This window comes from Poecilia latipinna, unplaced genomic scaffold (assembly GCF_001443285.1).
Source record: "Poecilia latipinna isolate Pla-1442-1.1 unplaced genomic scaffold, P_latipinna-1.0 Scaffold1358, whole genome shotgun sequence".
In the NCBI taxonomy this organism is placed as follows: domain Eukaryota; kingdom Metazoa; phylum Chordata; class Actinopteri; order Cyprinodontiformes; family Poeciliidae; genus Poecilia; species Poecilia latipinna.
The window spans coordinates 41,862-68,016 of record NW_015113974.1 but is presented as its reverse complement, the minus strand read 5'-3'; the positions used below and the strand labels follow the sequence as shown (position 1 = coordinate 68,016).

Here is a 26,155-nt window from a genome sequence, read left to right as displayed (position 1 = left end):
GCCAGGACAATATGGCTGAAAAACTTGTATATGCACTTCATATCAGTCAATATCAATAATTATTGATTTTTTGCTTTAAATATCTGCAATACCACCAAACTGGTAATTCAGATAACTGCTTATTTTTAAGCAGTTATGAGGCGAAACCTTGAACTGCTGCTGCCCAAGTTACTCAGCAGGTTGTTGCTAGGTAACCAAAGTTTGGGGGAGGGACTTGAAGCTGCTTGTTGCCCAGAAACATGTTGCTAGGTAACCAAAGAGTGAGCGAGTTATTTGATTCCTTTCAGTTGGCTTTGCTGGATGTGAGAGTAGGCCTGTCGCGATAAACGATAAATCAATTAATCGCATGATAAACCTATCGACCTCATTTTAATTATCGGCTTTATCGTCTCTTCCTGCCTTTTTTCTTTCTGTTGATGACACTGAATGAAAAAAGGCTCAACTCCGGTGAGCCTTTACACTAAGGACATTTCCTTAGTGTAATGTCCAGCTCACACTACACGAGTTGTCGGCTGACTGTCAGCCCATTTTCAAAACCTGAGAGACGCATTAACCGACAGAAATCCTAGGTAACGGTTCAGTCGGGTTCGTCGTGCCGTGTGGTGTCCAGCCACATGGGCACAAAATAATGGTTACAAGTCCAGTTAACTAATTTTAAAATCAGGCATTAATCAATGCTTTACTAGAATCTACCTGTTATGCATAGAGTCAGCGTAAAGTCCTGACTGAATGAAAATTATTATAACCTATTTATGTCACGTTAACGAAGAACAGCTGAAAACTTACCGGGTTTATCAACTGCGGTAGCAACGTCGCTACCAACTCCTCCCCTTGTCATTTCTATATTCTTTGCACGAAATGTTGAATAAATATTAATGTTGTTTCCACATATCATCTCCAATGTCCGCTGGACTTCGGGTTGCGCCATGTCAGCTGTTTGGGATTCCCCTTGTAATTTCCCCTCAGAAAGCACGGAGGAGAATCCTGCTTTCTGATTGGCTACCTGTCACATTCAACAGGCTGCGTTAAGCTCCCAGTCGGGGAAAACCCCTGATTTAGATCGGAGCGGCCACGACCGACGATCTACCGTAACACACCACACACTGCAGGATGATCGGTTACGAAATCACCAGCAACAATCTTGGAACCCCCAACTTTCTAAGATTATCGTAACAAACAAAAAATCGTGTAGTGTGAACTATTGCATCAGGATGGCCCATCTTCTCTATTTAAATCTAGTGATTACTGAAGGCCAATACAGTATACAGACTTCATAATCTGCACTCTTTTGGTTGAATGCAGTATTTATTTTCACTTTGGCTTTATGTTTAGTTTTTATTCAAGTACGTTTTTTGTTAATGGAGACTGAGAATCCATTTTACTTTTTGTTTTTGGTTGTTTTAGTTTATCAGTTCCAGTGTTATGTGTTCTTTTGAAAATAAAGTGTATCTATCTATGGCAGGAAATCACATGCATTATTAGTCATTTCCATTAAATCAGTGTCAACTGGTCTTGAAACAATATTATCGTTTATCGCAATCATTTTTTAGACAATCGCTCAGCAAAATTTGTTATTGTGACAGGTTAAGTGGCTAAAGCCTTTCCTCTGCCTACATCTCCCAGAATGCTGTGCGGTTCTGGATCGGAGTTTAATAGTCTAGTAGATGTATCATCCATTGATATTAATCACGCGTTTATTGCAAAATATATTGTTGTTTTTTTGTGAGCTGTGCTTGCATTTCTGTATGTAAGTTGCAAAGCAGTAAAACCATTTTAAAAAAGCAAAAAATAGATAAAATACAGCAATAATTACAGCTAAAGGGGGGAAAATGACAGCGTGAAACCACAGTACTTGTTCCATGATGTAAATTCTGATTGAAAATGTTTAGTCCCACTATGGAAACATGATGTTTTATTTCCTTTCTGGAGCGTTTTTAAGAGTTGGGTGTGCTGAAAGTGTGGAGCTCTCTTATGTTTTTAGGCCACTGCACTGAATGTGGGTCTAGCAGATGTAAGACTTGGGTGGAGGTTCGGTGCAGCTGATGACTTCAGAATCAGAGCAAACAATGCAGCCCAGCTGCTTCTTCTGCTGAGCTGTGCAAATGTCACATACAGAAATAGAAAAGTTGAGCATGTTGCTGTGGCTGCGCTGCAGAAAGGCACTTTCTCTGCAGGTGTAGAAAATCTGTGTTGGTGGCTGTGGAGCAAACGTGAAAAATGACCAAGAATTCCTTAAAAGCCCAAAGACGATCAGCCTCTAAAAACAAACTGTCGACGATGTCACAATGTCAACCAGAACTGAAAGGTGTATCATTACCGTGCAGGTGCTCGTATCTTCAGCGTATTCCAGGTGAACTGAAATAAAATCTTGTTTTCAGAAAATTTGTTCTGCTGGTTTTGTTTTCAGTAGTTTCAAATTTTATTAACTAAAAAATGTGGTAGATAATGAAAAAACATTGAAACTATTCTTGATTGTGTATTTGATGAAAACACATATTTATTAAAAATCCAAACACACCAAACAATTGGTTTGGCAGCAAAAGGAAGAAATGCATAATTTTCCATCAGTCACAAATTACAGATGGAGTTAAATTATTCCAGGATGCCACTGTTTTTCTAGATTAACCCTGTGAAGGTAGCAATTAAGCTAAGCAGGTTTTTACAGTTTTGTGTAAAAATGCAAATGGACAGCCTTTATGCAATTTAGCCTTTAAATAGGTTTAAACTCTTAGTCACATTAAGGTTAGCAACACAAGTTTACAGCAACACAATCCCAAACCAACATGGAGCTTAGTGTCTTGCCCAACCTTGAACTTCAATACGTTGGGAAAGCAAGAATCCAACAACTTTCCGATTTGTAGACAGCTACTTTGTTGAGCTAAAGACAGTCCAGTTGCTTCTTGCTAGTTAATGTAAACATGTTTTTGATTACGAATCTAAACTTGGAACATTAGGAAGAATTCAACGTTTCAAGCTAAAACATTAATCTGGAAGACTCCTGAAGTCGGACGTCCAACTGGAAACGCACCGCGTGGTTGAAATGAGTTTTGAGTGTTTGATGCGTGTCAAGCGGCCAACGCTGGAATTGAAAAGTCTGAACTTTCACCGCTCAATGCGGAGCATCAAGAGGCTCCAACGCGCACCGTTACCAACTGTCACTGTTGTTTGTTCGATAGAAACTGAACACAAAAGGTTCAGCAAAGACATCTGAGCCTCCGTTACTATTGCAAAAGATTTCACTACATAATATTTTGGTGCCACTCTCTCAATTTCATCCGCTATTGTACAAAGAGAGCGACAATGGCTCGTCCCAGTGCACGTCTGTAGCGATTTTGACTTGTTTGACGTGCGTCTAGAACAAAATGTCTCACTTCAAAGTTGAAGTGTCAGACGGGCTTTTGACATGTAAAACGTTTTGGTGTGAACGCAGCATTAAAGGTTGAGGAAACCTAAGTGATTGATTCTCTCGTCACTTTAAGATGGAGATTTTTCTGACTTTTCCTTAGAGCTTGTCTAATGTTTTCTAAAGAAAATGCAGCTCGAGACAATGCTACCTCACACACCATTGGTGCTCCAATGATATACGTATAACTATCTGAGGTAGTCTTGAGACGGTGTCCACTGTCCACACTAATGTATATAAAGGAATATTTGGTGCTTGAATGATAAAAATGGAGCTACTATATGAATACTGGGTGTCCAGTTTATCAAAGTTTTAATTAAAATTGTCAATAGTTGAGGAAGATCACAGCATAAAGTGGTTTTATGGATACTTTCCTAGAGGCTAAAATGTGATGGGTCACTTTAGGCCTTCGTGAAGTAAAATTAAAACCTGTAAAAAGTATTATTTTAGGTTTTTATTTATTCAAGTCATGCTTTCTGAACCGTTCTCATGAACTAAAACAAATGTCTAAGGAAGGTTGTGTTCTGTTCACAAGTTGTAAGTTTCAAAGGGAACTAAAAACAGTCCCTCATTTTTATGCGTTTGGCTCTTGTGTTTTCGGGTTTCTGTGTTTTAGGTTTTCTGTAATTTGAGGGTCTGTCAACAGAAACCAGTTGACAGATGATAATCCGTGACTATTTGGCTATTTTAAAGCTTTTTAAACACAGTTTTGAAGGTTTTAGCCAGACTCTGATGACTAAAATTAAATCTTGTATATATAAGCTTTCTGTTTAGTTTGTTGCGGTTTTCCACACTTTATTTCCTCCACTATGATTTGATTGGCTTCCTTAATGTGGACCTTGCAAGTTTGCGCCCTCAGTTGTAATGCAGATGTCATTAGTTTTTTCTGCCATTAGTGGATTTTTAATCACAGTTCCCATAGTCTCTCTACATAAAGCTTTTTCCCTGCTGAATATGAACAAAACGCTGTAAATGAAGTCTTTTCTTCAGGTTTCCAACCTTTGAGACCGATTTGGTTCCACATCAAAGAGCTTTTAAATTCTTCCGATTCTTGTGGGACTTTGCCAGTCAAAATTGTTTAGCTGATCATTTTCCAGGGATTAGGGGAATTTTTCCTGTTTAATGTGAATGTTAGTCTCCTTTTAATCAGCGGGTAAAGGGAACAATCACTTACATCACTGAGCCGGGGAGCACCGCTTCTCCACCGGGCCACAGCGTACTGCTTATTTATCCAGCATCTGAGGCTCTCTAGGTTTATTTTATCAGAGTGAAACTCCAGTGTCTGCCCAGATTTCTGTGGAGTGGCGTGCCTCATCTGGCCTCTTTGTTTTGCAGCAGATGTGGAGAAGTGGATGGGAGATGGTGTGAGTGCGGGGCAACCGGGGGAAAGAATCTGCCCACTGAGGCCTTTATAGTGGAAATGTTTCAGCCTTGAAGTAATTGGATCGCTTAAATGCTTGCTGACAGATACATGAGTAAAAAACCCATGGAGCTTGGCGAATTTAATACTTTTGAAAAACAAAACTTCTTCGGTTGTATATGTATTGGGTTCCATATGTTTGTCTTGTTTCATTAAGTTTATAAGCCAGCGAAATGATTGGTTGAAATGAGAAAACATGTGCTACATTCAGAGTTTTTATACAATTATTCACCAGGGCGCAAGTGCACGGACTGAAGCCGCATTTGTTGATGGATTTAGAAGGAACAAACTGTAACCATTATGTCAGTGAAACTGACGGTGGGAGTTTATTCTCATGGCTCATTTCCCGACATGTCTGGACCGTTCTGCATGTTGGTTAAGGTCGAAGGTCGTGGATCTTTCCTGGTGTTAGACAGATCTGCGCATATTTAGGTAATCCAGACCTGCTGTGGTCAACCAAAAATCAGAATTAAATATTCATAAAGTTTTCATTCAGAACACAAATCTACATTTGCGACTTTTATTTTGAAAAATGACTTCCTGAAGAACATTTCCAGGCTTAAAGGACTTAAATCAGAGCAAGACCTAGAAACCCGGGTTGGTTTTTAAGTTCTGGAGGACTTGGCAACCCAGAACAAGAATCAAACATGCAGAACCAACATTTAGCTTTATACCTTACTAATCGAGACCAAACTTAGAAAATGCTGTCTATTTAGAAACCCAGAACAAATGGAGCATTTTAAAGTGTAGTTTTTCTTTTATTGTGCTTGTGGTGTTTTTGTTTTTCTTCTAATTCATGAAAAGCACTTTGAACTGCCTTGTTGCTGAAAAAGTGCTGTATAAATAAAACTATCTTTATTTGGCTGCTTACATCACAGTATCTCTGTCTCCACGTAACTTGGAATTGCAAAAACAAATTTGCTTAATGAAAATGTGCTAATTTTGAAAAAGATTACATTTTTTCGATAAAGTTTAGAAAGAGTTTTTTGTTTTTTTTAGTTGAAATTTGCGTATCTCAAATATCTATTATTTTAATTGCAAACTTGAAAAAGTTTTGTGCACATTTATAATGGAAATGCAGCTTCTGGTTTGTATGAAACTATCTCAGTTGATACTAAAATAAAAAAAAATGATACAGATTAAAGTGTTTAAGAATACACATATTTCTAAGTTAGGGCTTAGTGTATTAATAATATCTGAAATGATTTTCTAGACTGCACTATTTGTTGATGAACACGACGTTCATAAATTAGTATAGATTCATCTATAGAGCTGATTGGTAATTCCCCTCCATACCTTCACTCACTCATCAATATTCTCCAATGATTAGAACTTATTACGCAAAATCCTTGTTTCATTTTTGCTGCTCTCAATGATTGGACCAACTTCAATATTAACCTTTATCAACTCCGTCAAATAGTACGTGATCAAAGTACCTTATTTTAAAAGCTGTTGGTTTATCAAGTATTTTATTTACGTTCAGTTGGTATGAATGTGGTTGTATTTTTATTTTAGGAGATAATTTCTGCCCACAGAAATCCCTTTCTACAACTATTTGAAGAACCTTGAATTGATACGAGTTACAATAATATTTAATTTTTCTCTGGGATCAATAAAGTGTTTTTGATATGAATTGGATTTGAATGTACAGAACATTATGTGAACACTTTTAGACCTGACCCACATTTCTGGGGTAAAATCCTGTTAAAATCTGGTCTTTAATAATTAGATATAGTTTTCAGAGAAATTAAAAATGATGAATGAATCTTTTTAATTTACTGAGATGTACCTGTAGCTTTTGGTCTTGTTTTCTGAGCTGGCATGTAGGATAGTGTTTAGTATAATATAATCAGCTGCACACTGCAAAAACACAAAATCTTACCAAGCATGTTTGGTCTAGTTTCTAGTGCCAATATCTAAGCACACTTGGAATATGGCAAACTTAGAAGTAACTTTTCAGCAAGATATAGAAGTTTGTATTAAGTAAATAATAATTTGTTATTGATTAAAAATGACTAGTTCCACAAGCAGATTATTTCAAACAAGACATTTTTCCCATGTTATGACTGAATTAATCTGCCAGTGTGTTTTTGCAGTGCATTCTGAGAAAATACAGAACATATTTTAGCTCTTTTTCTGAAGACCTTTTTGTTGTGATAATTTTTAACCCTCTGACTTTAACAGGCATAATTAGAGCTTCCAGTTTCTCTCAAGACAAACACATGTCTCTGGATTATATCACAACCCAGCTTTCACCTTTTCACTGAAGGCTGTGGTCTGATGACTTGGTTATTGCTCTTTCTACATCCACGTCTGAGCTGCTGTTTGATTACAGGAGCGCTGCAGGTTGATGATGCAGCTCTGACGGTTCAGACGTCCTGATTGGTATCAGAGTCCCAGGGTTCAGCTGCAAACTGGTGGTGGGTGACGGAGAGCGTACAAGTGCAAATACTTTGTCATCATAAGTAATTCAACACCTCCTTTTTGCACATAAGTCAGAGCACTTAGACAAATGGTGACAAATACCTGATATTGTGTTTTTCTGGGATACATGGCTGAAGAAATGTTTATTTTTTAATCTTTTTTTCTTGGTTCCTGTTCCTGCATTTGTTCTCATCTGTCCCCAATTAATTTCTCACTCCTCCCTTTGCCACATATGGGCTGGTTAAGTCTTTGATCTGTATTAGCAAAGTGTTAAATCTGTTTGATCTCTTCGATTAGCCCCCAACGTGGCGTCTAGACACAGAGAGCAGCGGGTGAGGAGCTGTCCTTCGCCGCTGTGCGCCCTGAAGCGCTCTGTGCTTTAAAACAGAGATTAGAACGAGGAGGAGCATTGCACTTTATTCATATTACACATTTAAAGTTAGCCGTCCTAAGATGAGCCCTGGAAAGTTTCAGCTGCTTCATTATTTATGTAGCTTTACTCTGTATTTTTGTTCATCGGTTTCAATGTCGCTTTTCATCAGTGGCAATGTTTCAGTGAAAGTAATGCGGTTCTGTGACTCAGAGCGGGATTTCACCTTGTTGGAGCTTTTCAAAGAACCACAACCATTTTCCTACATTTGGTGAAGAGATTCTGCTAGAAGAAATAAAGTCCAGCCTTCATCATACATTATAACAGAAACATGATTCATAAAGAAGCCTACTTTTTAAACAAAATAGTTGCCCTTCATTTGACTGAATTGGTATTTTTAATGTTTTACATATTTTGAAAAATTACAGTTTATGTTTTTGTTCCATTTATACATATTTTTGTGTGAATTTATTTTCTGGGTCTGCAGTTTGGTTCATTTATTTGTTCTTCATTCATCAGCCTGGTTTTTGTTTTACTTTATTTCAGTCTGTTTTCTTTTAAAAATATCTATAATATCAATACTTGTTCAGCATAAGTATTTGATTGATGCTAACGTAGTAAAGAATTATTGCTAGAAAAATTATACCACCAAATCACAAAAAATGACCAAAAAATGTTTTTTGTTTAGTTTCAAATTCAAATATTTTAGTGCAGTTGAAATAAGACAAAACAAACTCAGAAGTTTTCAGCAAGAAGTAGAACCTAAAACAAGCTCCTATGACTGCAGAAAAGTTACCTTTAAATTACTTTTGTGTTGTTTAAAGTCTGCCAAGATATTTACACTAGAAACTAGACAAAACATTTTTGGTGAGATTTTGTGTTTTTGTTTAGGATTTTTGAAAAATTGAGATTGTTTTGGAGTGTGAAGGAGATCAGTGTGGCTGCGTTTCTCTTCTCTACAGTTTCTCCTGACATATTCTAGTTATTTAGATTTATTCTCATGTTTAAATGCGAGCAGGGGAAAAACAATTCCCAGTAGTTGTAGCTGCGATCCAGTTACTGTACCTCCATGCTGAGAGCGGCCGCTCCCACCGGTCTCCCCCATCTTAACGGGTTTTAGCCGCTCACAGCTTGAGGGCTTTGCTGCATTTCAGTGAAAAACAGCAAGTCTTTCAATCAGTGCGAACAGTAAGCAGCCGGGGCAAAAACAAAGTGTCAAGCAGTGGAGAAGAGCCGACTGAATACTTTATGACTCGCAGAAAGAGCAGCAGCAGCAGGTTCCCACCGCCGCAGTAACAACTGTGAAGAATCTAATTCCTCCTGCCTCTCCCGCTCAGACTGGAGGATTAAAGTCGGGGAGGCTCTGCCGGCTACCCGCTGCTCCCAGTCCGGCTCTCCCACTGGACCCACCATACAGGAGCCATTCAGAGGGTGGCCCTCCCCAAAGCCTGACTTATGCCCACGATGCCATTTAAGTGACAACAATTCGCTCTAAACTCCCTCTCTGTCTCTCCTTCTAACCACATTTTTCGCCCTTTTCTTCGTCTTTTTTATTACATCTAATCAGGATGACACGTCTCACCTTATTCATGCCGCCTTTGTGCTGCGTCTTCAGTGTTTACATTCGTGTGGTGCCTCCTCCCTGCTGCGGCATTGATGTGGCATTATGCAGCCGGGGACAGGAGAGGCACCGACTAAAAAGATGAGTTCTGAATGTGCTTAACGCAGGCGAGGGCCCGCAGGAGCACAGCTCGTCCCCCTGAGCTCCTCTTTTTGTGCCGTGCTCCTGATGGGAGCAGACTGGCTGAGAGTGAGGAGAGATTAAAGGTGCTCTGTGTGCTTTCAGACAGTTTGTGTTGGATTTGGCAGTCAACAGCATCCCTTCAGGTCATTCCCAGAGCTGAACACAGCCCACGATCAGAGATGGATCTTTTTTTTTTCCACATAGCTGCCGGCCCCCACGGTCAAATACTGCTGGGCTGAACTGACATGTCCCAGTTACTCCAGTTAGACTCTGCCTGTGTTTCTCCTGGACTGATTGACATGTTGGATACGAAGCAGGGCCCATGAGGCGGCTGGTAATTTACCATCACTGCCACATCGGTCTCACAATGCACTTCTATTCTGGGTATTTCTTTGATTTATGCTCATTGCTGCACCAGAATTAATGTTGAAAACCAAAAATAGTAAAAAACTGAGAGCAGGCTGAGGTTCAGAAAAGCATGCTGACGTCTTAATAAGTCAAGTTGATTTCTGCAGAATATTTCACCAACAAAGTGCTTTACATCATTAAAACATCATAGTAACCAGCTATGAAACGATCAATAATCAATGTATTTTGTCAGTCATCAATAGCATAAATGTTGATCAATGTTCCATTTATTATGAATTAATATCAACTTTATAAAGTGGGTTTTTGGTCTTGACTTAAAGTAACTCAGTGTTTTGGCTGTTTTGCAGTTTTTAGGAAGTTTGCTCTAGATTTGTGGTGCATAGAAGCTGAATGCTGTTTGGTTCTGGTTCTGATGCACAGCAGAACCAGAAGACCTGAGAGGTTCTGGAAGGTTGCTAAGCTGTTCAGTGATTTATAAACTAACAGTATTTTAAAGTCTGTTCTCTGAGCTACAGGGAGCCTGTAGAACTGGGTGATGTTCTCTATCCTCCTGGTTTTAGTCAGAACGCCAGCAGCAGCGTTTTGGATCAGCTGCAGTTGGAGGTTTGATTATCTTAGGCAGACCTGTGAAGACGCTGTATTAGTAAACAGTGTGACTCAAGATAAACCCATGGATGAGTTTTTCTAGATCCTGGAAATGTTCTTCAGGTGATAGAAATCTGACTTTGTAATTGTCTTTATGTGGCTCTGAAGGCTCCAGTCTTAGTCCATCACAGTGCAGTACAGAGGACGTCTCTGCTCACGCACTGAGTCGTTCTATTCATGGCTTCGCTGGATTCACCGTCACGAATTTAAATCTTTCCATTTTAGTGTTTTTTGAACCGTTTAAAATGTTTCAGGGCATCATTTATTTAAGAGATGCTTGTACCGATGCCTCCATCCGACCAAAGACGTGGAGTAAAAGTAACAGATAGGAGCAGGAAAAACGAGCCCAGCAGGAAAATAAATATTCTGGATGCAGGGAAAAATCATGTGCTGCTAATGGAAGGTACACCGAGGTGATTTCAAAACACTTTCTCCCTCCATTTCTGTGATGGCTGCACAAACTCTAGAGGAGTAAATAATGTGTGGAAATAAGAGCTGGCTAAAAATACAGTTGTAGAAATGTCCTGAGAAGAGTTGTTTTTCCATTTGTCCGATTGCACTTATGTTTTATTTATTTCTAACAAAATGTAAGCAAGGAGAGGAGTAGCAGATGCAGCAGCAAAAGAACCAGAAAAACTCCCAGAAAAAGCTTTTTAAATTTCACAAACTCTGGGAAAAGGAGGTCAGCTCTGTTGCAAACTTGATGGACTCAGAAACTCAAATTGTATTTGAATTTAATTCTTAAATTTGTAAATCTAATTCCATTATTTATACTTATTTTTTTTTTATATTTCAAAGTAGAATAGTGATTATTGATGTGGAAACAAGCTTTTTAGGAGATGGTTGAGGTTTAAAATTAAAGAATTTTTCAAGAGAAAGTAATTCTTTTATCATTTTCACACTGACGACATTTTGTAATCCAGTTTTGACAAAGTAACTCATCACCTGTAAAGTATCAAGATGTAAAGACTCAACATTTTCGCCGCTTCCCGTTTTTATCCCACTGAAATTCCAGATGTGAGGGAATATTTTTCCAAAGTCTGATTTGAAATGAGATTCTCACAGTTCTAATGCAGACGGCTGCCGTTTGTGGAGAGTTTATGCGTTTAAAACATATGCGGTCTGCTGTCTCTCATGTTTCATGTGCTGTGCTCCAAACCTGCTGCTCCCGCCAAGCAACAAAGGCTGATTTCCACTCAGATTTGTCTGTGACACTTTGAAAAAGTGGAGCCATTTATCAACCAGTCTCACAGAGACTGGAGGTGGAACTGTTGGGGAATCTGCTGCTTTGTTGAAAGTATTCAGACCCGCAGCTCTGTTCACAGCAAGTCAGATTGTTTTATGAAATCAGTTTTATTTATTTTTTTTATTTTGAATTCATACTCCTAATTAAATGTGAGACTTGTGTGTGAACAGTTTACAGTTTGAGCAACATAAGCCAATACTATTGTCATGAAATCACGAGACGGAGGAAGCCAAGAAAAGAAAGCAGAGCTAATAGCAGCTGTGGAGGGTTGACTGTAGAGGATCTGTTTGGATGTGGAGTCGGAACCAAGAGTGGAGTGATTGTGATGTGATGCACTTCACTGACTCAGACTTCCTTCATAATTTCAGAATGTCACAGAACACTTTGAACCTTTTCTTCAGACTCTTTCATCAAAACACGCATATCCGATGACGTAAAAGCTAAATAAACCTTTCAGACTGCAGTCGCTCCGGAAACTATCGGATGTGTATTTGGTTATTGGAAGTGGTACAAATCGGATTTTTGGAAGAGTGTAAAGATCGGAAATGGGACGTTCAGATTGAAACAAAAAAAATAACATTCAGGTTGCTTTTGACACATTTCTTCCAACACCTACAATGTATTTTATTTTAAGTGATGGGCCAGCACAAAGAAAAGCACAATTTTGAAGTGTACAGAAAATGATAAATAATTTATTAATGCTATTTACATTTATAATATATGTAAATAAATATTCAGAAGTCACACAGTTAACAAACTGTGTAATTTAATCTCAGCATAAGTTTAGGTGTTTTATAAAGAGAACATTAGAGAATAAACATCATCATGAAGACCAAATAACTTTGTGCAAGTTTGACCAACTTAATACCTTTTGTTGGCCGATTTGAACAAAATTTAAGAAAAGTGTAACAATAAAGATGTTCAAACATTTAGTTTAGATGAATATAGCATCATGAGTTTTGCGACAGAAGTGAACGAGTGTCAGTGATCAACATCATCCAGCAAAGCAGTGATAAATCTACATTTGCCGCTTGGTAGTCACAAACAAGCTAGCTAACTAGCACTAGTATATTAGTAGCTAGTTAGCGGTAGCCTCAACTGGCAGAGTGTGACTCAAAGGTTTTCCTGAAAGACAATTTGCACAAGAAAGGCATTAAATTGTCCTGTCACCTCAAAATTTAAAACCAATAATTAACATATTTGAGGCCAATTTACATTTTCTAATGAATTTGAGACATTTTAAGGCCTTAACTTTAGAAACACAAATTGAAGACTTTTTAAGGATGCTGGGAAACCTTTTAGCAAGGCAACAGCAATCTAAATTGAATTAAGAGTCTGTGGTAAGACTGCAACAAGAATGAGCAACAGTTTTCTAAATAATCCCAGCTGCTGGAGAAATGCACAGTTTCTCCAGCAGCTCGGGGCTGGGAAATGCAGCCCCGAGTTGCATTTCCCAGAATCAGCTGGGAAGCGATTCTGCAACGTTTTAATCTCACTTATTCAAACTTTTTCTTGGTCTATCAAATAAAATCCCACAAACAAAAACTGAGCTTTATGTTTTAGCAGTATGAATAATTTAACAAGAGATTTTTACACTGATAAAAATAACTAAAATGTAAAATTTTAGACAAAACCATGCAAACCGTGAAATGTTTTATGAGTTAATTTATTGCCCTACTCACCACATTCCTGTGAAGCTAAATACAAAGTGCAACAGGTTCCCGTTTCCAAGACTGGGATGAAGATTTTAAGAAATATTGGACCAGAAATACGGATGGACAGGTCCGAGTTCGGGACGCGTTAGGAAGGTTTAACCCGGGCCCAGTGCTGTAATTTCTTCTATTCAATCTGCCACAACTGTGACTGGAGGCTTCGTTAAAGGGTCAGAGATCTGAGATTAACAGAAAAGTGAAGGGGGAGGATTGCATGTAACCCCCCTCCGTCTCACCATCTATAAACTAGCGCCAGCTGTTGCCTCATGCTAAACCCAGCTTAGGAGAAACTGACCTAAAAGGCCTCATTACGAGCTGCTCCACGGTGAAGCTGCAGCGCCCCCATCGGCTCTGGTGGAGCGCCGACACTGCAGCCCCGAGTTGCATTTCGATTAAACTCCTGAGAGACAAATCCCGCTGACGAACAGTGTGAGCTCAGTCAGTTCTCATCAGTCGGACGTGGGCAGCTCAGATGAACCGAACACACAGCAGAAGTGGGATTTAATTTAAAAATGAAGCAACGCTGAAAGGTTCAAAACAATCAATTAAAAATACTGTAACATGATAAGAGCGTCACTATCTTTTGATCTAGAAAGTAGGACATCTTACAAATGTTACTCAAATTGAAATTATGTTGGTAGATGTAGAATCTTGTTCTAGTGCCACTGGGTATTTCCAGGGATTTAGGCTGTCACATTTTTTTCACGAGTCTTCTTGTAATCCCAGACTAACTTCACAATGTTTGTATCAGAGGGGGGTTAGTATGGAGAGGATTAGGGGCACTGGTAAAAAAAAAAAAAAAAAAAACTAATAAAAATAAAATGTTTTTTTTTTTAGAGTTCTGACTTTGATCTCAAAATTCTGACTTTATTTCTCACAATTCTGACTTAAAAATCTGAATTATGACTTTAATCTCAGAATTCCATTTTTTTTCCTCAGGATTTGGACTTTCATGTCAGAACTCTAATTTTAATCTCAGAATTTTTAATCTCAAATTTCCGTCTCTTTTCTTATAATTCTGATTCTATTCCTAGTCAGAATTCTGTTTTTTTTTTTGTTTTGGTTTTTTTCAGAGACCCTAATTTTCTTGTACAGGTTAGACCATCAGTCTGCAGGAATAAAAAGTGGAGAGACAGAACATGGAGTGAAAGCATTTCACCCAGTTGGGAGTAAAAGCACGAAGCGGAGCGGTTGGGCGGCTGTGGGAGGGGGCGGCCGTGGATGGGACCGGCGATCGGAAAGCATGTGACAGTTTGGGGGTGAGGAAAGGGCCTGTGGGATAGACGCATCGCGAGTTCAGGCAGGGGTTAGTGTGGCAGGAGGCGGGAACCGCTGACTCCGCTCCGCCATCATGGCCGCCACCTTCATCAGTTCGCCAACGCCGTCTCACAAATCGCCAACCGTAAACTCTCTGTGAACCCGGACGAGTCTGACGTCGTCGCCAAGGGATCCGGAGGTTTTTAGGTTAAAATCGCCCCAAAAACTCGAGGTGAACCAGAGGTCGTACCAACCTGAAACATCAGCCTGAGTCAGTTTCATAAACCTCTGAAATAACTGATAAAATATAAAACAGATTTACTATTTATTTATATAATCACATTGACTACACTTGGTATATATGATTTTTTTTGTAAAATCTAAAGATATTTATAGTAAAATGTTCAATATGTAACCAGTATCTACATCCATGCAAATATTAACATATTTAAATGGTACATAAGTAATGAATATTTTTATGATTTCCTTTTGAGAAATAGACGTTTTGGACACTAAAGTCTCAATTTCACACAATTCTAGATGTTTAAAATCTGTTAAATAATTTTTTAATATTTAGAATAAAATGTACAGTGCAAAAAGCAGAAAATAAAATGTATCATAGTAAACATTGTAAAAATATACAATAACTTTTATTGTACATAACAAATGTACAGATTTTAAAAATAGATATTAAATATATATGTAACCGCTATCTACACATGTACAAATTATTACTTAGTTATCAAAGAACGATACATAAAAAGTACATACACTATTTTAATTTGAAAATGTTTTTATATTTTTTTTTTTCTGAATAACTGGATCACAAAATATTTAAAATTATTTGCTCTTTTTTTCTATTTAAGCAATTACAAAAATTTTCTTTTTTTGTAAAAACAGTAAAAAATGCTTTTGAAAAGCTTCACTATTTTTTTTACCTTAATTATCCATATGTAAACTTAATTTGCTGCTTTAAAATCAGATAATATTTATAATTTTATCAAATTATTAAAACAGAAGACCCATCTGATTTAAAATCCTGCAGCTGTTCAATAATGGTTTAATTTCCAGCTTTATTCTTAAACATAACCTGAATGTTTTATGGTTTATTTCTGGAAATGTTTTTATGAATGTAATAAAAACAAAACATTACTAATAAACAAATAAACCTTTCTTTTTCAGAATCCAGCTGGCAGAATTTGGGTGAATTAATGTGATATTTAAAAAGCCTTTAAACGTTTAGATTTGTTGAACGCAGCTCGGTGGGTTGGGGGGTCGGAGTGTTTTTGGAGTGCAGATGAATCCCTGAATTTAGCTTCAATAATCTCCTGAATACGGAGCAGCGGCCTCGTCCAATCACGCGGCTCGTCTGCTCTGCTCCCACAGATACAAGCGAGTTCACGTCGAGTTCATCATGGCCGCTGCCCTGGTGAAAGATCGACTGAATCTGACCGCACCGCGTTGACCGCGCTGAACCTTTCTGTTTCGCCGCTCGGCTCGTTTCTGTTGCTTCTTCGTACCTGTTGACATGAAAAACGCTGCTGTAGGCGTCTGGGTCATTTTCTGCTTCCCACACATCTCACCACTTCTGCCTCTTTTGCTTATCTCTGTCTCCTCTTCCTGATCCATTAAAAATACTTATGCACTCAGAAACAGGCGGTTTGATCTGTGTGTCCTGCTTTGGGATGCAGAGTTTGACTGGACGCCATCAGCAGGGCGCCAGCGAGCCTCCTATTTTAAATTAGAGCCATCAATCAGGACAGTCCTACATTGCCCGCCACTGGAGACAGTCATATTCCACAGCGACCCCTCTGTGACCTCTGGACGATGCGGGAACATGTGATGTGGCAGCAGGACAGGGGACCTGCGTGGACAGCGTCTCCGTCCCCTGAGAGCTTTAAACGGCCGACACCACGGAGGCAAGCGGCCGTGAAGGAGACGGGCTGCGAGCCGACCTTTCACCTCTCTGCGTGTCGAGCCGGGACCGTGGCATCGTCTCCAAACCGAGCCGCCATGCATTGGCGTGACATCATCAGGGACTGACTGACTGAATTCAGAAAGTTTTTCCCTTCTGAACACTTTCACACTTCATTAACAAACACCTCTAGGCGAAATCTGTGCAGGATGTCTGACTCTTCTTGAAAAAAGAAGTCATCCAATTATCTAGCAGTAATGCAGAACTGTACTTATTTATTAGCTTCATTCTTTTACAGTCTAATATGAATATATAGACAAAAGTTTTGAATGAAAAATAGTTGGAAGATAAACATCCTATATATTCTACCCCTTCTCTCTAAGTAACTAATTAGTGATTTAAATCATGATCAAAAAGTAGATTTTTAAGTGAAAATGTTACTTTAGATAAAACTGACTGGTTATTCAGGGCTGTGTTTATATAGCAAGAGACCAGACTTAAAAATATTGAAAAATGACAAATGATTTCATGCCTCAGTAACAAACAGCTTAGAGCGTTCATGAAAGAAATAAACAGGACACCCAAATATCAACCATTAATATTTAATTCATTTACAGTTTAATATGAACATGTATGTTGATGTAAACTAAAGTTTTGAGTGAAAAGGAGAAGTTCCAAAAAAAGGACCTTAAATTATTACTAGAAATGTATTTTTAAACAATGTTTTTATCAGACAGTTCTGATGAATAATCAGAACTGTCTGATTATTCATGGCTACATTTTGAACAGAGGTAAAAATGTTGAACGCTTTCATGCTTCATTAATAAACACCTGTGAGCGTAATCTGTGCAAACATGAAAAAATAAACCGGAGCACTCAAATATGAAGCAGCATAAAGAATTTATTTCCTTCATTTACAATTTAAAATGAACATGTTGATTTAAACAAAAGTTTTGAATTAAAATTAGAAGAAGTCCTATACAGTTTACCCCTTTGCTCAAAAATCTATTTGTTTCACCATAAACAACTAAGCATTGCTGACTTAAATTATGATTTTTCTAAAATATATTTATTTTGGATATAACTTTCTCATAATTCAGGGCTGTATTTACATAGCAAGAAAAATACATTGTTGGTAAAATGGAGACCAGAGGTAAAAATATTGCAACATAACATTTTAAAACAAATTTTTGACTGTAATTTGAAATTGGATAATTTGTAATAATAAAATGAAAAACACTTGAACTTATGTTTTAGGACCTCAGATTTTCTGCTTGGACTTTGCAAAACTCAGCAAAAAATTATATAACAACAAATATAATATGTATTCCTGTCAAAATTCCCCCAGACATACCTTAGGAATAACTCGAATTTTAAGCAGCAGAAATACATACAGCCTTTGCCCTCAGTCCATGTATTTTTAATTATGTTTTGTGTGGTGATTTGTATGTGTGCTACTCACATTCATTTCCTGTTTCTACAAAACTAAAAAATAAATAAAAAAATTCCCAGACAGACATAAAGTTTTCCCCAACACAAACTCCAGACTTTACATAAAATCCGGATTCATGCGTCGCATAAAGAAGCGACGACTTCGGGCAACAGCAACATGAAACTTTTAAAAAGTTTGAGCTGCGATCTCGTTCACAGCTGATAAAACCCCGCTGAATGTTAAAGGAAATCAAATCTGACTGAGAATCACTGTTCGCCACAAACAAACCAGGAGAATGAATTGTATCTGACAGTGTTCGTTCATGATATGGAAGTAATTCACTTCTCAATAGGCGCCCAAGTTTTCCACTAAAGCATAGTGTGCTCGAGTGGAGAAGCTCAATGGAGTTTAATGAGTGATTTTCAGTAAGTATGTGGGCCAACAGGCTGACGGAGACGCCATTGTCTTTATTTCTGAGGATTCTGTCATCGGATCTGTATCAAGGTGGACGACGAGTTGGCTGCAGCGCCAGGCTGCTATGTAGGTTAGCGCCACAAAAGCTCTTTAATCCAGAGTGGAAATAAATAAATAAAAGTGTTTGGGGAGAGGTGAGTGCTCGGTCAGCTTGTCTGCACAGCGCCCCCAACACACACACACACACACACACTCTGCTTTGGTTGTGTCATAACCGAGTGCCGCCATTAGGCCTCTGCTGATTTTAATGTGGAGCGAGTGTGCCGTCTACCGAACAAACCGGGCGCCGGCGAGAAGCCGCGAGCCGAACCGCCTCCTGATACCCGCAAATTTAAAAAGTAGAAACACAAACGTGGGTCCGATCTGCCGACCCCGGGACCAACGCATCACAAAGGTCACGGTAAATGTCTGAACAGCTGCAAAAAACAGAAAAATTACAGGAAAATGTATCAAGTTTGAATCTAGGCCACATGCTAGAGCACATTAATAATTAATGAGACTCATGAAACAAACAGTTCTGCTAAAGGAAGAACTAAGTAAAAAAGATCTGCTCTTTTTTACTTAAAATACTTTACTGTGAAAACATAAATGTTATTTTATATTTTATAGAAAAGCAGATGTGCACTAATAAAGTTTATTGCAAACGACTGAAATACCAGTCATGATACATTTCATTTCTATATACACACATAATTGCTTTTAGTTATCAGTTTTGTTTAATTTGAACATGATGGATTTAATTCAGTTGTGTTTTTATTTTTGTTTTAAAACAAAAAAGATAAAATGTAAATTTTGAAGATTTTAGGTGTATTTCATCTGTGCTGAATGTTTTTTTTTTTTCAATATTCTGTATTTGATCTTCTGTGGCTTGTTGCTGTGTAACTCAGGTATATTTAAATAATAAAAATGCCTTTCTTCTTCTTGATTTTTAATTTTTTTTAACAAATTTCAAAGTTCGCCCGGCAGAAAAATCAGAGCTGACAGTTTTGCAAATCACAGCATACATAACCTAAGCTGGCGCCGCTCGTTTTACTCCACATTCCACGCCGCTCAGCAGCCATGCTTCTCCATGACCTGCTCTTTCTCCACAATGACAGTTTGGAGCCAAATGCCAAAGGTGGATTTTTAAAGGTGTCCACCTGTAGAATCTCTGGTCTAGTCCAAACACGGCGCAGGGCCAGAGCCGTCGTTGGTATGGCGAACGAGGCCGGGAAAGCACCGGAGTCAGAGAACGTCCTGCTGGGGAAAACGCAGAGCAGCTGTCTGCCGGCTGAAATGCAACACGCCGCCCTCTGAGTGCTTTACCTTCTCTGGTCCCCAGAACCCGCGGCAGAGAAACATCCACAGGTGGATTTGATTTGTGCGATCGTTGCTCCTCTGCCGCCGCGTTCAGCACAACTTTGTCTGTGACCTCATGGCGACTCAACACTCCAACACCGAAGGACAAACTCAGAGTTTAGAGATGGGGAAGAATAAAAAACACAAATGTGCATTTTTCCTTCTCCATTTGAGTTTCTTTTTCTTCTGCCTTGAAGATAAATGTTTAATGCAAGGTGACATTCAAGTGCGCAGCGTGTCCACAAGCTGCATTTATAAATAAATGTAAGGTCAGAGCAGCATCAGGAAACAGTCTATAAAACTGCTGCAATAATTCATGAAGAAATGTTTAGTAAAGCAAAAATAAACATGCAATTCAGTTTCTCTTGTAGTCTATTATTTTTATTTAAGTTCTCGCAACATTTATAATTTATTAATATTTTATTTCTTTTTAAGTTGTTTATAAAGGAATGTATCGGTTTATGTTTTAAGAATATTGCTATTTAAAATTCCAGATTTTATTATTATTCAGGTTTACAGTTTATTATCTTCACATTTTATTCTAATAATTTCACATTTCTTATACGGTATTTCCTCACTAATCCACATGATTACATTTCTAAAGTTGCGTTTTCTCTACAGTTGATTTTTTTTCTCACTTTTGATTACGATCAATATTTACCTTATTTGTTCATTTAAATCATTTTATTATGTTTCTCTGTCTGATTTCTAACCTCTGTCTTGTGATCTTACATTTTTAAATATTTTTGTGACAGAAAATGAGCAGAGTTGGAATTGAATTTATTTTTGCCATTTCATTCCAAAATGTCAAAAACCCGAGAGAAAAAAATTACCTGAAAATTCTCAGAACGTTGATATTTATTTTATTTTATCCAATAGATTAAAAAATATTTTATTTTTGCTTGGATTTGAAAATACTTGTATGTCAATGTTAAGTTAATATTTTAGTGTCAAATTTGTGTAAAAAATATTTTGAAAACATAATTCAACGACGGTGCATGGATTTAACTTGTCAATTACAATTAATAACACTCTGAACTCATTTAAAATTCTCCTAAAGTATAAAAATATAAATACCTTGTGTTCATATTGGACATAAAATATAAGATAAAGCAAAGCTCACAAGTTAAAACAGAAAACACTCATTTGAAACTGCAACTAACCACAAATAAACTAATCTTTAAATTTAAACTTAATTTCATCATGTTATGAATATATATTCCCATTTTTTACTTTTAATTATGGATACATTTCTATACTGTTTTAGATGGATTTCTTTCATTTTTATTTTTCCACATTTGCTGTGGATATGTTTATTTTTCACTCTTGTTTTAATGCTAAGTTTAAAATCGCAGAAGATGCTCTAAACTAGATCTGAATAAAGCATCAGCAGTTTTACTTTGTGAAGTTATAATTTCAGAATTTGTCAAGGATTTTTGCCTGTTTTACAATGAGATGCTTAATAAACTGAGATGACTTGATAATGCGACTCTGTGCTGAAACACTGGACATGATTAGAGTTAACCAGTGAGGAGGAGCAGGACGTTTCCGATGCAGATAACATGCAAATTGTATCCAGGCTGTTTTGTAACGCTGCATTTCTATTTTTCACCTCTAATGACATTATTTGTCCTGTCTGTGCTCTTTACAGTGGGCTGCACCTCATGCTAATCCGAGTAAACAAGTCCGATCGCCCGCAGTGACCAGACTCGGCTTCACCTGGTTATATAACGGGAATACGACCATTCGGACTAAAACCAAAGAAAGTTGGACGTCTTTAGAGAGACGCTGGCCTACAGCTGAAGGGCCGCCGCTCTGCAGCACACGCTGCCCTACATACACTCTGACTGAACTTTCCTACCCAATGCTTGGTGCGTATTCCTCCAAATATAATAAAAAAATGAATCCAAGCTAATGGCCAGAGTTTATATTTTCCACGCTGTCTCTGCGCAGCTCTGCAGAAACACAATAGCATGCAATCATGTAGGTAGGGCTCCATTTGCCTGATGATAATTGCCAACCTTTGCTCATCAGGATGCTCGACTGGCTCACCCGCAGCACGGATCATGTTCTGCTGCTGACAAACATCTGACTTCTGACCTCAGCTTCTATCCGCCCTCTCATCTTCTTCTGGTGGTGACTAATGGTGAATCATAATGACGGTCTGCAAAAGGCTGAAATTTAAGCGTTAGAGCTCCGAATGTGTGTAACCGCGTATTCCCAAGGTTAAATAAAGTTTGGCTGAACTTCAAAGCAGTTCTGATGGTAACGTTAGCAACAAAAGGAAGAGAAAAATCTGTAGTTTGATCATTGAAAAATTATACATTTTATGTTTAGGTCACTCAAAACATAGTGTGGAGGTATGAGTGATCAGGAAGGAATCTGGAAAGTAATATTGCCACACATTTACACGTATTGTTTTGTGACGGTTCGAGAAACAACCGTGCTTCAGTATAAAGTATTCATGTATAAAATGCAATATCTCTTAAGATTATATGTAATTCTGAAGTTGCAGTGATGAGAAACAATCAGAGCTTTTTACGAGTCACTTCAGGTTCAATTGGTACTCTGCGTTTTTATGTCCTTTAAATAGAAAAAGTCGCATTTATGTATTCTGGAACGTCTTTAGCGACTTATCCAGCTGGATAGAGGAGCGGATAAACCGAGGGGAAAAAGACGAGGGACGGATTCCAAAGTTCACTGCAGAAAATAGGTCAGCCGGTGTTAATGTGCTTGAACTTTTGACCTGACGGGAGTGCAGCTAGTAGCTGAACAACAGACTCCTCCGACTGCTGGAACCAAACCACCGTCTCCTGATCCAGAATTAAAGATTCTGCTTTAATTTCAGGGAGGAAGTGGCGAAAAAGCAGCCGAGTCACGAGGACGCTAAAAGGAATCCACAAGAAGCTTGTAGGTATTTACTTTGTATTTTCAAAGCTAAATGTTCCATAATCTCTTTCAGATTTTCTGTCGTAACCCAGAGGTTTTTTTTCTCCCCCTTCGGTTGTTTGCGTCACGTCTTTACGCCGCCTCTGACCTCATTTCTGTCTGCAGCAAACCTCCATTTAACAGGGCAAGCGGCTGCTCTCTGCTGTGTACACAAGAAACAAGATGGCGGCGTACGGTACCTTACGTTCTGTTCGTCTCTTTCACTTTGCTTTGCTTTTCATTAAGGCCGCCAAGTTGCTGTTTCTGTGAGTTTTTAACTCCGCGCCTTTCTCCAGATCGTTGGACATTTCTCCGTAACATCATCGAAATGACGATAATGAAAACTCAACCGTTCTGCAAATGAAATAATTTGACAAAAATGAGCTCTGGTAGCGTGTTCCTCTCCTGTGTTTCTCTCGCTGTGATTTTTTTTGTCTTTTCCAGCCCCCTGTTCTCTGCAGCAGGGCTCATAATATCAGATTGCACAGCCGGTCTTCGCCAAATGTGAATTTTATACTCTAGTGAACACAGGCTTTACACTTTCATTAGCTCACATTCTCCTCAGCAGTGCAAATGCCATGTCGCTGGTTGGGGAGGGGGAGGGAGCGTTTTCACTGCGCCTCACATGGCGGCGCAGGACTGCAGGGCGGGACGGGGAAAGCATCCGGATCGGACGCTTTCCCCCCGGGGTACGGAGGCTGCATCCCAGCCGCTCAGAAAGGGACAGCTAATGCAGAATCTACCTCACTGAGCACATATGGACGATGTGCAAACGATGAAAGCAGAAATACCAAACTGTTGTTGTGACAGGATGAATTTCTATTCACAGATCGTGTGTGTGTCATGAACAAACTATATTAGTGCTGAGGATTTAATGCAGACCTTATTAATGGACTGATATTCTCCTTGGGACACGTTTACTTTTGAATGAAATGGTGAGGAATATTAGTAAACTATGAGGAAAATTAATGGAGTTTTAATGCAGTTACATATGAAATTTGAACAACGGGGATTCATATGTTTGATAATGTCCAAAACCTAAAGACACTAATTTAACACCAAGCGGTGTTTATTAAGTGTATTATGGGATGTTTAGTGGCTAAATGTTGCCTGGGGTTGAAAACAGATTGTTTCTATAGAATTAAAGGAATTTTTCCTCCTCGCTGGTTTTATGCTATTTTTTGTTTTTGTCACACTTCCATGTTTCAGATTATCAAACTAATGTTGAATCCAAAATGACCTGAGAACAGCAGACCTTCTGTAAGTTCAGTTTGGTAGTCACCTGTGGAATTAACTCCAAATTATATGTAGAAATGTTGCCAATTCATGGGGTTTTTTGTAAAATAAAAAAAGAAAATCCAGCTTTGGACTCGATGTTAAATTTACTGGCGTTTCCAAAGCAGCCAATCAGAAACCACCATTAATTCTTCTTGGCACTGATTGGCTGAATCCCAAAGAGTGAAGATCAGAAGACAGTCCATGTTAGCTTCTGCGTTAGAGGCAATACAGTTTCCACTGTGCATGTTGACACACATTAAGGTATATTTGGTGTATAAATGTATGTAGAGAAGCCTCAAGAGTTCATCTGGTGGTTTTCACAAAGCTGATTAACGGTAGACCTGAATCATCAAGCATTTCCTTGAGTAGCAGCTGTACAACAACATGAAGTAGGCAAACAGATATGAAAAAGGAACAAATCATACTCCAAGCTAAAGAATGTGGAGAACAGATGAGGAGTCCAGTGACATTTCAGTCTGGAAAAGGTTTCAAAGCCATTTCTAAGGTTTAGGAACTCCACTGAATGGAAGTGAGAGATGATATCTGCAAAGGAGACATTATTGAACTACGAGCAACAATTAATCCAGAATTCCTCCACAGCAAAGTTAAAGAATCATAAGTCGTGTTTCAACTACAAATATGTGCAAAACTTACACATATTAAGTAAGTTTAATACTTACTTAATAAGTAGTACTTACTTAATATTAAGTAATAATATTACTGAAGTTATACTAAAGTTATAAAAACACAATTTCAAAATTGCAGTGTTCTCGTTATACAAGTTATTAAAAACATACCACACCTTCATCGTCCTCAAACCACTTCCTGTCGTCGTCTTCATCATTTCCACCAGTAGTAACATCCGGTTGTTGATCATGTGACTCGATGTGAAAAAAGTCTTTCTGTAGCAGTTTTGTGAAATGCGCTGTTTTCAGTACAGCCGATAGACCGCCTCACAGCGCTAAAACATTTTAGAGATAAACATGAGTTTTTTTAAGCAAATTCATTTTTGTAAGTGCAATTTGTGCAGTTGTTTTACCATATAACAGTTGTGAGACCTTGATGTTGCTACCAAAAGCATCTGATGTTTACAATTCAGTTTTCAAACAGGTTAGTTTGGACAACTTTTTCTTCCCCAAATTTATAAAATCATCCTCTGAAAATAGCAGCTTGTGTTTCGTCAGGTGACTGATAATAAAACTGGTTTGATTTTATAAAAAAGCAAAAATAGAACCAATGTGAAGTGGACTTTTTTTACTTTACAGCAGTCAATATACCTGTCAATAATTAATCTAATAATTAAGGAACGTTTTCAAACTATTTTATTTTTTCTTTAAATGTGTCTGACTATGTCTTCTTAAAAGTTTTAGATTTGCTCGTGGCATCAAGCTCCATATTTCTAAATAATTTATTTGAAACTTGTTTTGCTAACTTAATACTAAAGATTGATGCACTTTTTGCATCTTAATAATTCATAATTTCATTTTTATGCTGCTGGAAAGACATTTGTAATGAATGTAAGGGAACATCTAATTACCGTCTGAATCCAGACACTCTCCCAGCCAACAGTGCTAATTAAATTGCACACTCACTTCTGTTTTGTATTTCTCATTCAGTCAGACGATTTGTTGAGGAACGGAGAACCTCCAGCTGCCAGAATTAAACTCTAACCAAGCAACTCATACTTTGCAATGTGTGACAAATCGTGCTCTGTACTGCTCCATGAAAAACAACTTATGAATGTATAATAAATATTAGATAAAGCTGTGGTCACTGAATCAGGACCAACATCTGAACCTTTCATTGACTAATCTTTATTTTAACCATAAGAAATGGAGGACAGCCCGCTATATTCCCACCTCTGTCTCATTTCTCCCTCATATTATATTATTAATATCAGTTATGTAAGGATTAATGTAACTACAAATCAACTTTTACCAATTAGTTTAATTTTAAGACCATTTCTTCACCAAAAGTTAGTCGTTATTACCCAAAGAGTTCCTGTTTATCAATTATTGTAAAATATCTAATTTAAGTTGCAGACTAAACTCTGAACCTTTAAGAAAATCTGCTGTGTTTTTTAGTTTCAGCTTCTATGCACCACAAATCTGGAACAAACATCCAAAAAAAACTGCAAAACAGCCGAAACACTGAGTTCATTTAGAAATGAAACCCTTCAATGTTCGTCTCAGGTCCAGTA

At 38.0% G+C, this 26,155-nt stretch overlaps 1 long non-coding RNA gene across 2 annotated transcripts in view; it reads left to right on the top strand.

Annotated features, from left to right (window-relative positions):
- The window catches only part of LOC106961987 (uncharacterized), a 28,089-nt gene extending 4,250 nt beyond the window's left edge, over positions 1-23,839 (top strand). The window contains exons 3-5 of one of the 2 annotated variants that reach the window (XR_001427874.1): positions 21,401-21,620; positions 22,598-22,659; positions 22,804-23,839. This is a non-coding gene — a long non-coding RNA (uncharacterized LOC106961987). Of the gene's footprint in view, positions 1-21,400; positions 21,621-22,597 lie in introns of both variants that reach the window. The other variant, XR_001427873.1, reaches the window with a different exon arrangement.
- The last annotated feature ends 2,316 nt before the right edge of the window (positions 23,840-26,155 follow it).